The following is a 16,091-nucleotide window of genomic DNA, read 5'->3' on the forward strand; positions in this document are numbered from 1 at the left end:
TCTTTGGGCTCCGTCACTGCTGTCAACTCCGGAAAGTCTACAGGCATCTCCTCAATTCGGCTGAGGGACATGTTCACAATGGCCTTCCTCTGCCGGTAAAGTTTAAGTAGATTGCTATGGTACACTTCTGGTGTCCTTCATTTTCCCTGTAGCGTGATTACGTAGTTAGTTTCAGATAATTCCTGAATTATGTCATCCGGTCCTTCCCATTGAACCTCTAGTTTGTTTTTCGATGCAGGTTTCAAGATCATTACCTTTCCCCCAACTTCAAAGCGTCGCGTGCGAGCCGTCCTGTCATAGTAATGCTTAGCATTGCTCTGTGCCTTACGCATTTCCTACCCGACTAATTCTTGAGAAGTGTGCAGACGGTCCAGCAGCTCCAGCACGTATGCCACAACCGAAGGACCGTCTGCCCGGCCTTCCCAGGCTTCTCGATCAATGCGAAGAGGGGAGCGAAGGCAGCGTCCGTAAACGTGTTCTGAAGGTGAAAAACCTGTTAATTCATGCGGTGCAGTTCGAAGCTCGAACATTGCTGCAGGCAAGCAACTCTCCCTATCGGCTTTATTCTCATAACAAAGTGCTCGCAAAAGCCGTTTAATGACTGAGTAGACTTTCTCTACCGCGTTTGAATGCGGGTGGTACACTGAGCTATGAACGATTTTAATACCGCACCTTTCTAGAAACGTCGAGGTCAGTGTGCTCGTGAAGACGGATCCTTGATCTGACTGGATTTCCGCGGGAAAGCCTACTAGCGCGAAGATAAACAAAAGGGCGTTGACGATCTCCACCGAGCTTAGTTCTTTGAGGGGCACTGCCTCAGCAAATTTCGTTGCGGGGCACAGTGCAGTAAGAATATGTCGATAGCCTGACTGAGTTGCAGGAAGTGATCCCACTGTGTCTATTGTGAGCCTGCGGAATGGCTCCGTGATAATGGGAACAAGTCTCATTGGCGCTTTAGCCTTATCTCCGGGCTTGTCTATGCGTTGACACGTGCCGCAGCTTCTTACAAATGCTTCTACTTCTCGAAAGCAGCCGGGCTAGTAAAATTCCTGCAGTATGCGGTCCTTCGTTTTGCGAATGGCCAGATGCCCTGTCGAAAATCCCCGTGAACCAGGTGCGGGAGCTGCTCACGATAGGGATGCGGCACCACGAGTTGGTCAAATCGCACTCCCTTTCGACTGGTGTACTTCCTATAGAGGACGCCTGCCCTCTTGAGGAACTTTACGTTCTGTTTGGCCACACCTTGTTTAACGTCTCGCTTTAGGTTACGCAAGGTGCAATCTTGTCCTGCTCAGCAATCAATGTGGCAGGGCTTACATTCAATAAGATATTTCAAGCTTCACTGTTTTCCTGACGTCTTCATTAGCTGGTGTACTTTACGCGTTATCCCCTATTGTGCGGTCCTGTATGGTGCTGGTTGGAGAATCCTCCGTCAAACCTGTTTCCTCCACCACTGGACACTCATACACTGCTTTGGCCGCTAGCTCCCATGCCTTGGAACGAGTTAAGGCTTGCACTATCCCTTCACTAAATCTAATTCCCCTGCGTCGCAGCAAATCCTCAGACTTGTTAGAAAACAAGTATGAATACTGAGGCGGGAGACGAGACGGCAGCTTCACTGCCCAGTACTCCGAAAGGGTCTTCGATACGAATCTTGGCAACTGGGAGACAAACACTGGAGGCCTCTACGGCTTGCCTTATCGAAGCACTTTCTCCTGTGCAGTGACCTTCCTCTACGTACGACGGATGCACTGCGTCCATTGAAGCTGCCGAGTCGCGAAGAACTCTACACGGTTTGCCGTTTACCACGAGGTCTCGAAAGTACTGTCCTAGCAATTTCAGATATTCCTCGTTACTAGTTAGAGACATCAGCACAAGTTTGGGATTTTTGCATCGCACGGAGATATGCCCTGTCTGCTGACAGTTTTATCAAATTAGTGGTTTGTTGGCCTCGAAATTTTTTTTATTTCCCTTTCTGTCCTCTGTTCGGGCGACACCTCCCTTCCCTGCTTTTCTCGTCACTAATTTTCACCGAATCTGACCATTCGTTTCATCTATACTGATTCGACTTCAACCATCGCTCTTGCTTGTCGGGTTTGTATCTATTCACCTCCTTCTTAGGAGCTTCGTTGGCTTCGAACGCCGGGCGAGTTCCGTACTCCTCAGCAAGATTGGCCACTCTCGTGATAGTGTCTACACTTGGTCTATCCTGAACCCAATACTTGGTGTTTACTGGCAGCCGGTGGTTGATTTGTTCTAAAGCAACTAACTGCATTGTCTTTCCGGCATCGCCGAGTGCACCCTATTCTCTGATCCATTCCTTCAGGTTTACCTCCAAAGTGTATGCAAAATCTCAATATGACTCACTTTTGGCTTTCTCTACTTCCCAGAATTTTCGCCTGAATGTTTCTGCTGATAATCAATGCGTTTTAAGCAGATTTGCATTGACTTCATCGAAGTCCTCTGCTTCATCTTTCCCCATGCGGTCAATGATATCAGCCACCTCACGTGGCAGTAACGTAAGCAAGCGTTGTGGCCACGTGTTTCTCGCGAATTTTGTCTTCTCACACGTGAGCTCAAACTGTACCAGAAAAAGGCCTATGTCCCCTCCTACTGCGTAGGGTGTCATTAAGTCTGTCATCCTGCGTTCGCATTCACGTGCCCCTGTGCTAGGTCTTCCCGCATTTTGAGCTTTCAGAAGCTCAATTACTAGACGCTTCATTTCTAGTGCGTCGCCTGCAACATGGTCGCGCTCTTAGTTTTCGTCTGCATTGCTCTCTAGGAATTCCTTCAGTTCATCGTTGTCTGGCCTGACCGTTTCGATCGACTTTACGATCTTCGGCTTTCTCATTGATTCCGCAATTTGGAGGCCCAACTTTGTGGCCAAGCTCAATAATTCCGGCTTCTTTAGTGCCTTCAAGTTCATGGCTGCCCTTAGTGCTGCCAATTCTGCACACTATAACGCCCTTGACGTAATCAAAGCTTCCGTCAACAGTTCAAGAAAAATGACTGTTCTGTACTCCCCCAAAAGATACGTAAATCCGAGTGGTATCTTAGTGAAGAAAAGCCGCGCACTCACCATATGCAGTCATTCATTTATTTATTCATTTATTTATTCGGTATACCTACATCGCCTGTACGGCATTATCGTAGGAGGGTTGAAATACAGGTGGTCATAATGGAAACATATTCAGCAGCACCAAAAGAATACATCAGTAGATACAACATAGTTTAATCACTGAAATTCGCAAAAGCAGAACACAAACAAACAAAGTACAAAACCAAGTGAGTAACAAAGCAACAAACTAAAATAAATTGCGTATGTGCAGAGATGAATAAGAGAACAATCAAAGAATATGGCTCTCAATAGCATTTTCAAAACTAGAAGCTGCCATCACTTAATTAAGCAGCTCATTCCACTCGTTAATCGTGTTAGGAAAAAAATGATTACTTAAACACATTGGTATGGCACTGATAAGCTCTAATTTTGTTAGCGTGGTCCCTCCTAGATGAAACATAATGCGGCTCCTTGATGAACAGTGTTTTGTCGATAGCAGTTTACTTTTATATATATTATAAACGAATTTCAATCATAGGATTCTCGTGTGTGAAGAAAGAGTTTTGCAACCCAACCCTTCCCGTATTCCAGATCCTCTGATAGTAAAATTAAAATTTCCTGTTACGAAGCGTGCTGCTAGCTTCTGGACGCGTTCTATTTTTTCTGTGAGGTTTTTAGTGTATGGATTCCAGATAACTCATGTATATTCAAGAATAGCCCTGACGTTTGTTAAATACAAGGTTGCCTTCAGTGATAAAGGAGAATGCTTTAAATTTCGTCGGAAAAAGTGAAGAAGACGGTAAGGTTTCGCGCTAATTGAGTTATCATAATTGGTCCAGTCAAGTGTTTCAGAAAACGTATCTCCGAGGTACTTAACATCCTTAGCGGTACTGAGTGCAATAATATTTACGCAATAGGAACTGGACAATTTTTCCTTTTCTTTGTAAACTGCACATGGTAGCATTTACCAGCATTCAGAGTCATCTGCCACCGCTTGCACTTGATAGATACTTTTTCAAGGTCGTCCTGTAAGACAGACATATCGGCATAACATTTCACTGTACTATACATGACGCAGTCGTCGGAATACAGCCTAACTGTTGATTTAAGGCCTACTACTAAATCACTAATATAAACAAGGAACAAAAGAGGCCCAAGCACAGAGCCTTGAGGCACTCCCGATAGCACGTGCATTGGAACCAAGTTTACCCCATTAAGAACAACTTACTGTTTACGCAGGTGCAAATAATCCTTTATCCAGCCGAGAATATGTTCAGGAATACCTAGGAATGATAATTTTAAACAAAGTAGATTGTGCAGGACGACATCAAATGCTTTCCGCAGATCAAGAAAGAGTGCATCTATCTCTTCACCATGGTCCAGGCCGAGTGCAATGTCGTGAGTGAATTCAGCTAGTTGGGTTACGCACAAAAAACCACAACGGAGCCCATGCTGAGCCGAAGTGAAAAAGTTATTTGTTTGAAAATGTTTCATCAGATTAGAGTACAGGACATTTTCGAGACTCTTACAGCAAACGGAAGTTAAAGATATCAGCCTGTAATTACCAACGTGTGTACGATCACCCTCTTTAAATATCGGAGTCACGTTGGCTGTCTTCCAGTCCTCGGGCAGTTTTTGATTATCTAGTAAGTGACTTGTTGGATAATATTACTAAGAAAGGCACCATCTGTCTCGAACAATGTTTCAAAACATGATTAGAAATCCCATCGGGTCCATGAGCTGAATGCAGGTTTTGGTTAAACAACAAAGCCTCCCCTCCTTCCTTGCTCACGGCAATGTTTTCCATTTCCGGTAGTCGTGTCGGTGTGTAAGAAATAGCAATGTCACATGGCTTTGTAAAACTGAATGAAAATACTTGTTAAATACTTCTGCTCTTCTTTTGTCTTCTTTAATTAGGTTACCATCATTTGTGATGGCTGGGATGCCACTGTCATCCTTGTTGCTCTTGATATACCGCCAGACCTCTTTGGGATTCGTTAGTAGTTTATCTGCTAAGGCCTGTAAATATGCATCCTTCGCAACCTTCAATTCGCTTTTCAGTTTTGTGCTGATATCCCTTAGCTTTTTGTACATGCTTGGGGTTGTTGTTTTGCAATATGTTTTGTGTGTTCGGGATTTTTTTTCTGAATTAATGAACGTAAGTCCTTATTAGTCCAGGGTTTATCCTTGCGGCACTTAGCCGAAACCACCTTAAACGGAACAAAATCTGACGTCAGTGAAAGCAGTTTATCCATGAATATGACCCTCAGACTGTCGATGCATGAATCCAGACACCATGAATCCAGACACCTTCCTTTCGAACGTTGTCACGAGGACGAAGGGGCTACGATCTCGTAGTTATCGTCCAAATTAGGTTCTCCTGGGTTCCGTATCCCAGTCGCTGCCAGCCGGTTTGTTACGTACTCCACGGTAGCGTATCCTACTGCTGCCGAGTTGTAGCGACGCCTGTTTATCGAAGCTCGACCGACGTTACTATTGGGTAGCGTGGTGTTGTCCCTGAGCTGCAGACATTCGGTAGACCATTGCGACCACCCAAAGTTATTGCATGGTTTATTCAAAGGTTGGGGAAAGAAGAACAGAAGAGAATGAAGTCATCAGAAGTACATTTCGGAGCCCCTTAAATACGCTCCTTAAAATGGTGGGAGGGATCTTGCTTCCGTCGACGTCACGTGACAACCCGCCGTGGTAGCTCAGTGGCTATGGTGTTGGGCTGCTAAGCACGACTTTGCGGGATCGAATCGCGGCCACGGCGGCCGCATTTCGATGGGGGCGAAATGCGAAAACACCCGTGTGCTTAGATTTAGGTGCACGTTATACAACCACAGGTGGCCAAAATTTCCAGAGTCCTGCACTACGACGTGCCTCATAATCAGAAAGTCATTTTGGCCCTTAAAACCCCATAATTTAACGTCACGTGAGAAACACAGAGTCTGCTTTGTTGATGGGCGTTCCGCTTTCGTAGATACCATGCCTGCTGCAAGGAAAAGGGCGTCCCGCATCCGGGTATACCAAGCGTCAAGTCTGGGAATTGTAGACGCTTGTCCTTCTCTTTTGCGCGTTGCTGGTTCTCGAAAGTTCTCCTGCACAACTTGACAGCTCGAGGAATGGGTCCTTCTAAAGTGGCGCACACACAAAACGACCTGTAAACATCGCGGGGCTACTCCCCCCCCCCCCCCCCCCCAGACCAGCAGACACTCCAGATAACCATAGCGAATCATGGAAGTGACACTTCCTTTCGATGGGGCATGGTGGGAGAGAGTCCTTTCCGCACGAAATGCTAGACGGCAACCTTAACAGGGGCTATGCAAGTGTGAGAGCAGCTGGTGAGGATGAGGGAATAACAGCTTTGTTGAAGGATGCTGGGCAGATTGGTCTAGAAAAACAAGCCACCCTTCATATTCCACGCCTTATGACCTCCAGCGTACCGGAATCTTGGAAGAACGCTAACCAAATCCTAATCCATAAGAAAAGGGACGCCAAAGACGGGAAAAATTATACACCGATCAGCTTGCTGTTCGTTGCCTACAAAGTATTTACTAAGGTAATCGCAAATAGAATCAGGAACACCTTAGACTTCTGTCAACCAAAGGATCAGGCAGGATTCCGTAAAGGCTACTCAACAATAGACCATATTCACACTATCAATCAGGTAATAGAGAACTGTGCGGAATACAATCAACCCTTATATATAGCTTTTATTGATTACGAGAAAGCGTTTGATTCAGTAGAAACCTCAGCAGTCATAGAGGCATTACGGAATCAGGGTGTATGTAAAAATACTGGAAGATATCTATAGCGGCTCGACAGCCACCGTAGTCCTCCACAAAGAAAGCCACAAAATCCCAATAAAGAAAGGCGTCAGACAGGGAGATACGATCTCTCCAATGCTATTCACCGCATGTTTACAGGAGGTATTCAGAGACCTGGAGTGGGAAGAATGGGAGATAAACGTTGATGGAGAATACCTTAGCAACTTGCGATTCGCTGATGATATTGCCTTGCTTAGTAACTCAGGAGACCGATTGCAATGCATGCTCACTGACCTGGAGAGGCAAAGCAGAAGGGTGGGTCTGAAAATTAATCTGCAGAAAACTAAAGTAATGTTTAACAGTCTCGGAAGAGAAAAGCAGTTTACGATAGGTAGCGAGGCACTGGAAGTGGTAAGGGAATACATCTACTTAGGGCAGGTAGTGACCGTGAATCCGGGTCATGAGGGTGAAATAATGAGAAGAATAAGAATGAGCTGGGGCACGTTTGGCAGGCATTCTCAGATCATGAACAGCAGATTGCCATTATCCCTGAAGAGGAAAGTGTATAACAGCTGTGTCTTACCAGCAGTCACGTACGGGGAAGAAACATGCAGGCTTACGAAAAGGGTTCTAGTTAAATGAAGAATGGTGGGTGCAACGCTAAGGGATATGAAAGAGCAGATTGGGTGAGGGAACCAAAGCGAGTGAATGACATCTTAGTTGAAATCAAGAAAAAAAAAATGGTGGTGGGCAGGACATGTATTGAGGAGGGAAGATAACCGACGGTCATTAAGGGTTACGGACTGGATTCCAATGGAAGGGAAGTTGCGCAGGGGGCGGCAGAAAGTTAGGTGCGCGGATGAGATTAAGAAGTCTGCAGGGACAACATGGCCAAAATCTGTACATGGCCAGGGTAGTTACAAAAGTAATGGAGAGGCCTTTGCCCTGCAGTGGTCGTAACCAGGCTTTTAATTATGATGATGATGATGATGATAATGAAACTGATAAATAATTGACGACCTTACTTTCGCAGAAGCTTAATGCGAGGCAATGAGCATTTCAATGAAACACAAACGTACCTCAGTTTTTACGCTGTTCTTCTAAGTGCTTCAAACATCTTGAAAAAAATGCTGCGATTACAGGCACTACAGTAAGCCTAAGGGTGGGTATTTCAACATTGATTTGCTCAAAAATTTTTTATTAAAAGTGAGTTCGTATGAATAGATGGAAGCTTCGGCCTTGGTAATGTCAGTAATTCATTAACCTGAATATTCACTCATTCCCGTACTCCAATCGACTGCTTACCTTCAAGCTTTGAAGTTAACATATTATATGGGACTAACTCATGGGGCTTGACTGATCACTTACGTATATTTAGGGATATCTATGAACATGTCAAAGAACAGACGCCATACGTTCTCATACGATACCTCATGTCTCAAAATCTCTGAATCTAGATAAATTTAGTCGGAATATATCAAGTATTTTTTAATCTCGCCGATGTAATTCCTTCCAGCTGAAAAAACTCGCGAGACTTGAGTCACAGAATAATTGGTAAACAAGACCAAGGTTAAGTATGAAATGTAGGACGTCTTTCTCGCCTCACATGACCTGCCGTTGTTAAAGAGTTGCCAGGCATACCGTGATAAGCTCAACATTTATATTCGGTGTACATATTTAATAGATAGCACCTTTCTGCAAGCCACAGACAACCAATGGATTACGTCGAAGAAAGCAAATACAATATTATTTATCAAGAAGGCACTTAGCAAACCTTTCCAGGGTAAGATCAATGCAACGTTAGTTAACAGTATTAATTATTATGTTATTCATGGATAATCCCCATATCACCAATGTTAACACATGTGCAGTTGCGTAGGAAAAGGGGAGGGGGCGGCGGCCGTGGGCCCCGGGTGCAAGGGGCCAGAGGGGGGGGGGGTGTCATATACTCCTGAAGACACCTTTTCCACTGGCTGCACCGGGGGGGAGGGGTGACAGAAGACCAATGGGCCCCGGGTGCCAGACGACCTAGCTACGCCACTGCACATGTGCTCGGAAAACATATCACAGATATAGTGTGTCCCTAAGGAGCATATCTCAGTGCAGGTCTCTTTTTGCAATTGCACGTGCGGAAAATTGTACCACCCACGAGTCTTACATTAGTCGGGTTCATCTACTAAAAACTGTTGCGTTTAATATCGTCCATCAACGCGCACACGTTCTTATACTTTACTTTTCTAGAAATACATTGGCAATGTAGTCACGAATTGCCTAGGTGTAGGTATCTCCCATAGTGGTTAACCGACTAATCTATTCAGTTACAAACATGCATCTAACTTGGCTGTGCTATTACAACTTTTTTTAAAGCTTTACTTTCCCGGGCTTGTTGTGTTTTGCATATTTTCACGTAGTAGTGACGATGAATAATACAGCGACAAATTTCTGAACGACAAAACAAACATTTATTGGGTGAACTTGGGGCCACAAAAGCAAGCTGCACTCAGAGCACACGAATGCGGCAAACACGGTCGGCGATCTGATCTGCCGGTCTGATCTGCCGGTCGAGCGCGTCGGTTTTAATACATCAGCGATCGAAGGTTCCGGAGCAATCACTGGCACCGGCGTGTCTTCTAAAATGTCCCACACAATTCGGCTTGTACATCCAATCAGGGGTCGTATAATGTAAAACAATCCCAATGTGTTTTTATTCCAATCTCCTGACGTCAAATTTGCGTAAGCACCGACGCAAGCGTCGGGCGGTCACCGGCAGGGTTGTCTGAACAAACCAATCGAATGCTCCCGTCGTTCATAGGAGGTCACTTTGGTTTGCTTGAAAAACGAATAACATTGCCTGCACTGAGGGGCTTCTCTTATCTAATTGGCTCATAAGAGGCTAGGACCGTGCTCAAGTGGAGAGGGGTTCAATGGGGCCGAGCCATTACACTGAATATCGATAACCGGATGAAGAGGGTGGTGCCGGCGTCTGCGATTGGTCCGCTTTCTTTTACTTAGCTTGCGGTGGCTCGTAGACAATCTCGGCGGCATACAACGGAAGCTTAGGAAAAATGCTAAAGCAGATCCTCAGCAAAGAAGAGTTGGCAGAACGAGGTCGTAAACGTGCCGAAAGTTCTCGGAAACGTTACACGGCTACGCAAAAAGCTTTATTACCCGTAAATAAACCCATGCTCTCCGGCAGGGTCGAGTAGCTAGCGCCGGAGCGATCAGCAGCAGCCATCTTTTATTCCTTTCGGAACGGGGCACTCTGCGACTATTCAGAAAAAAATTCAGTTTTGTTCGGCATATTATTGCAGCTTTAACGCGTACGCGTCACTTTGACGTGGCAAGTTTTTGCGGTTTTGTGACGCGACGTGAGGTGTGAGGTGAAGTGGGTGCGGCCCGAAAAATTTTGACCAATCATCGAGGGCTAATGGCAAAGAGGCGTCGAATCAGAAATAACTATTCTTGTTTTGTTCGGTCAAATTATGCATAATCAGTACGTCATATCAGATGGGGAGCTATCCCGGTTTTCGTGACGTCGCATGACAGACAGGTGGTAGATAAGTGGTAGTGGCGGCTTTTCAGTTTTAATATAAAAAATATGGTTGATTCCTCTTTCGTAGGAATTTGTAGAACACGAAAGTTTAGTGTGTCTTCACAGAAGCTCTTCCATGTTTACCTTGTGAACTCATGGTCCACTTTAGCGAAAGGCACACGATTTGCAGGTTGTCGATCATGTTGCAGGCTTGCTTGGCAAGGGCGTCCCACTGGTGAGCGGAGTCCTGCTGCCGAGTCGCTTTGGCGAAGGTATAAGCATTTTATCCCGACTCTGTAGTGTCTTGGGCAGGCAATTGCAATGCACTCAGCTTCAGGAATGGAAGTGGCAGGGTTTCCAGCTTGCGCCGCGAACACGTGAATGCGTTCTGTTTCATTCTGACGTTTCTCTCGCCGGACTAAAGCGAGGTTCACCTGTCAACGTCATTGCCTTTCTGAGCCGATTAGTGCAGCAGTTCTTCTAGCTGGTGCCATCATGAGCGAAGCAGTAGGCGGTGTGTAAGCACTGATGATGCATGTTGAAGCTGCACTCCATAGGCAACGAGGTTTCACAGGCTAATTGGACGGGAAAGACAAACCATGGTGCGGAAGCTGCGTGGTAAACTCAGCTGAAGGCCTACACTGCCTACGTCAGGCTACAAGGTGTTGAAGCCTCCGCTGCAGTGAGATTACTGGAATGCTCGCTGTCGGAGTTCGTTAGTCTCATAGTGCAGTACCTTGCTTCAGTGCTCCTACATGGCAGAGCCATCCCTGTCATCACAGAGCCTATTTGGCGTGTTCACGCCGACGTCGCATCAGTTACACAAAGTTGATGGTGTACCTCGGCATAAAACACTTTCGTTTCTAAAACAATTTTTACACATTGTTTATTTTTCGTGTTGGATTAGCCTGTGATGTCTTACCACCTACAGAGGGCAACTTCACCATGTATCAGCAGTATTTACATGCTGCCTGCTGCTTTGCTTGTGATTGCACCAACTAAGAAAACTGGTGTTAGGCGGTGCAAAAAGGCACAAACGTCAATGGGCGAATCTCGCTTTCGTCTGGCTAGAGACACGCCAGTGTGAAGCAGAATGCTTTTGTACCTTTGCGGTGCATGCTACAAACTCTGCCCCTCATATTCCTGAGGCTGAGCGCATCACAAGTGGCTGCCCAAAACACTGCGAAGCCAGACCAAAATGCTCGTACCTTCCCTGAAGCAACTCTGCAGCAGGACGCCAATTGCAGACAAGATGCTGCAGCAGAGCACGAGTTCACGAAGCGATTTACTAAAAAAACATTCGGTTACCTTGTGCAGCTTTCGAACGACTGTGGTTTATGGCGGATGTGCACAGTGCTCCCGCGCGTGCAATGCAGTGTCTTTGGGGGATGCTTCCCGGTCACAAGTCGTTGCACTACATTCGCATGTGGCAATCACCGAGGATCCGTGTGCACTGGTAGGGTGCCGTTGATGACTACTTGCAACTTAATCCTTCATGTACAATAAACACGCAACTGCTTCTGTGACGACATGTTTCACTTTGTGTTCCACTTATTTTTACGAAAGAGCGATCTACCATATTTTGCTAGCGTTTTTTTTTTTCGCGTGTATTTCAAATGCCAAATTTTGCCTGGCTATGCTGGTTTAAGCTGGGCTTTCTGCACAGTCAATTTTGTTTTTACTTGGCCTTAGTCATGCAGAAAATACTGTATGGCAATTAAATGTTTGTGTTATTTCCTTGGTGGGCTCTAATTTAGGACAGAAGGGTGAATTGCCAGACCTCTCCGAGGTAATGTCCACCAACACAGGCATATGCAGCTCATACTGTTTCAGGATATCCTATATGGTGTTTATTGTGCGTGTCGAAATATAGTGCCTAAATCAATTCTTTATATTCCACATTTATGCTGGCAGCAACCGGTGGCTCTAAAAGGAGGCTGGGGCATCTTGTTTCCGGCCTCAGTTGATTCCCTGTTTGATACATTGTCAAATAAGTGCCTCGCGAAGGGGCAGATGGAGCCGAGGCCCGCTTTAATCCCCGAGAAGGTGGCCTCGCTAAAACGTTTGCAATGTAGGACATTTACATCTTATACTGTGACATCTTTCAATTCAGTGAGCTACTGTTTCAATTGACTACAACAGAATGACGAAGGAGTGAAGTGGATGAAAGGCGAAAAGAAGTATGATAATGTGACAATTTCTGGGCGGTATAATAAGGGACAAAGAAATCAGGAGAAATCCTGCCTTAGTTGCCAGTCTAGCGCAGATGCCAGGCCCAATAGCAGGCTTGCGTTCTAGGGTTGCTGGCCGTTGCTCATTACTTCCACAAAGCATGCCATCGCTACCCCAGAAAACGGCTGATTTGCGTTCTCTTATCAGTCAGGGGTCGATATTTGACTGGACACATAAACGTGACGAAGAGTGGACAGATATGCAAAGCACTAGCCAAGAAACCACTACATACAGCTTTTGATGCAGGCAAGAAAACAAAAGTAACGTCAGACGCCTCCCAAAATACTATTGCATCCGCTCTATTCCACAGTTGCGACGGCTGGAGGCCAGCGGCTTATGCGTCGAGAGTTGTGACAGATACAGATTAACAGTAATCTCAGATAGCAAAATAGCTATGCTCCTCGCCTAGTATTTGTCAGTGAAAAGTTATCCCAATAATTAAACCATGCATAAGTGCTGACGATTGTAACAGTCATGGCATCTAACCGTGCGACGACGCCAGTTCGGGTCGAGGGAACGAATAAAAGCAATGGTTTCTTGAGCGGTATATAAAGCCACGTTAGGTGAGAATGCTAGTGTGCAAGGAAAAGTACCGCTGGGAGGGAAGGTTATCACAAAAGAAAACATCGGCAGGTTTGCGCTCAGAAGCATATATATTAACGTACAATCAGACATGATACATTATCCTCATATCTGTGTAAAATCTGTGCCGTTATTGTGTGGTCATTCTAGAGTCGTCGTCGTGAACCCGCTGTCATACTTACGTCGTGATTTCGTAGCAATGGTTCCATCTCCATCACTCAAAGTTCGTCATCCGACAATCGTGATGCGGCCATCGTCATCCCATCATTACGCTCGTCAAGCTGTGGTCGCAACATTGTCATATTATCATACTTCTTTTCACCTTTCATCCACTTCACTCCTTCGTCATTCTGTTGTACCGTGCTATCGTCATTCAATTGTAATTATGGGGAGATGTCGTACCGTCGGCTTTATTGTGTGATGGCAAGGCAATCACTAGCATGCAACATTTGGACTACCGCAGTTACCATGCCAACGTTGTTGTGATCTAACAATTATTCCAGCGTCGTCTTCTGATTTCTTCATACCCTCGTCTTTGTGCACTCATCATCGTACCATGGTCTTCATGAAGTTCTTACCATGTCCTGGTTATATCATTCTCTGCAATTAGGAATCGCCATCACATGTCACCAAGTTGTCGTCATCCCATCATGCTCACGGCTGACCTTGGCAAGCGACTGCACCAGCAAAGTGGGCCGATGGCAGAGAAAGTGCAATTCGCATTGGTTAAAACTGCACAAGTACCAGAATGCCCATGGCAGTTCATATATAAATGGAGCATCAAAAGTGTCGCTAGATTGCCCAAATGTTATTCGCATTACTATCGACACTCGTCTGAGGAAGAGCTCTCTTGTAGCTTTTTGATGAAGCAGCATTCGTTTGGTACTTAACGCCCTTTTCATGGGTAATCTGTTTTCTATTGTTGCATGTTTGTATCTTACAATTTTCGCTCCGAATAGGGTCACTCGGCAGCCAGTAATCAAATGCGTAGCGTATCGGGCTGCAGTGTTGAGGTAACTGGGTTGAACAATCGGACAAACTTTGTTTACTGAGTGTGGCAATGCGAACGAACGTGTCGCATTTGAACGGACATCTTTCCCCCCGACTTGGGCCACAGTACATGCAGCACTAGGAAGGTAGTTCTGTTTGAAGAAATTCTTCAAGGACGACTTGGAGTAATGTGTATGTGTTTTTGTGACAGAGACGTCTCAACACTGCCGCCACTGTTGCAAAGGAGGATCCAATGCGACGGTGAGTAAACGAAACATTTGTATGCAGTATGTACAAGGGTGTTATATGAACGCCTCAGAGGCCGGGAGCATAACTGACTTGCACTAAAGCACGCGGCGAGAAACGAGAGCACGCCTCTGCTCGCTGTCATCGTTGTCTCTGACCGACATCACTTAGTTCGGGCTTTTATAACCCCAGGAGTCGTTGCAGCCGCCAGTGGTTCGAACTCCCTCAATCAGAAACCTCCGCGCGTTCCTGTGCCAAATCCGACAAATGGATGAGGGGCGCCTGCATCAGGCGATACCGGTGAAGTGGCTCCTCGGTGCCGCTCCGGCGGCGCCACCGGCTATTAGCCGAACATGACTCGCCGCCAGCGGTCCTGACCGGCCAATTCCCTCGGTGTACGACTTCAGCCGCATGCCGACAAAGTGAACTTTTGTTTGGAGCTCTGGCACAACACGTCACTCATCCAGTGCTGGCCTCCTATGCACCTGTTGGACCATCCTGCGCTACTGAGAATGTGCTATTCTACACAGATAAAAAATCCCTTATATTTCTCAAATCTTTAGAGCAAACAAGCCCACATATTAACGGTTGCTCAAGGACAGAAACCCGATGCATTAGCAGTCTGCGTCAAAAATGAATTGGGAATGTGCAGCTTTTAAGTGAGCCCCTTGTATGCCAAGGATTCTAGGAGCTGCGCCATAATTGGATTGGGCACTTGAAACTCTTCAATAAGACCTCTCGCCTAGTTGGATAAGTGAGTTTGTGAAACTTACTTTGTGGTAAACCAAGCGCACAAGCTCTACATTCGCAGACACCAGGGATCTATGATTCTCGTTTAGCAAGACACGCGTAGACTTCCCACCAGTGCCACAAGATGGCGCAGCACATCGAGAAATAGGCGTGAGGGAGGAGTACCGATGCCGTATGACAGTTTCAGAGCGGTCACACGCACTGCCGTGACAGCCATTTCGAAGGCCTTTGGCAGGCGTCGCGGTTGCAGCTGTACATGACACCGAGTCTATTTAGGGTGCCAGGAAAGAGGGGTCTTGCTTCAGCCCATTCCTGATCAATAACTCGTTTCCATGGTGGCAATATGCTGTGTCGCCATGTTGAGTCGATGCTAAGGGATTACTGTCGAAAGTAATTGTGAGATGGTTTGTGCTACATTTGATTTATCTGGCACTTTTGATATGTCGATTTATTGAGATGTTTAGCTGGATAATCTTGTTTCATTCCTCTTGTCGAAGCATCGCATACGCAACGCCAAGGTCCGCCCACAAACCACCCGACAAACATCCTACACAAGAAATGCATGCGTACCTGTGTCCATCAACAATATTTCGAAGGTTCATGAGTCAACCGCCTCTCAGAATAACCAGCATTGCCTAAGACCCATCGCATCGGGTATTATTTGCGCCATTCGAAGTTAAGCACAATTTCGACGTCACACCAAAGACACTTTTCCCATTGCATTAGGAGTATTTTTTTTTTGACTAAGCCGTTGACTGACAACGGCTTAGTCATCTTGTTCTCCTGTAATGTTGCCACCTCCACCGAGGCCACGGCCCACGATTAAGCAGTGTCCAAGCACGATCTAGGGTCATAGTGGCTTTGTAAGGGAAGACAAAGGCTATTGAAGACGAGGGATGGAGTGACCGTGTTGATGGTCGCTCCATTGGTG

The sequence above is a fragment of the Dermacentor albipictus genome, chromosome 9 (genome assembly GCF_038994185.2).
Source record: "Dermacentor albipictus isolate Rhodes 1998 colony chromosome 9, USDA_Dalb.pri_finalv2, whole genome shotgun sequence".
Taxonomy (NCBI): Eukaryota; Metazoa; Arthropoda; class Arachnida; order Ixodida; family Ixodidae; genus Dermacentor; species Dermacentor albipictus.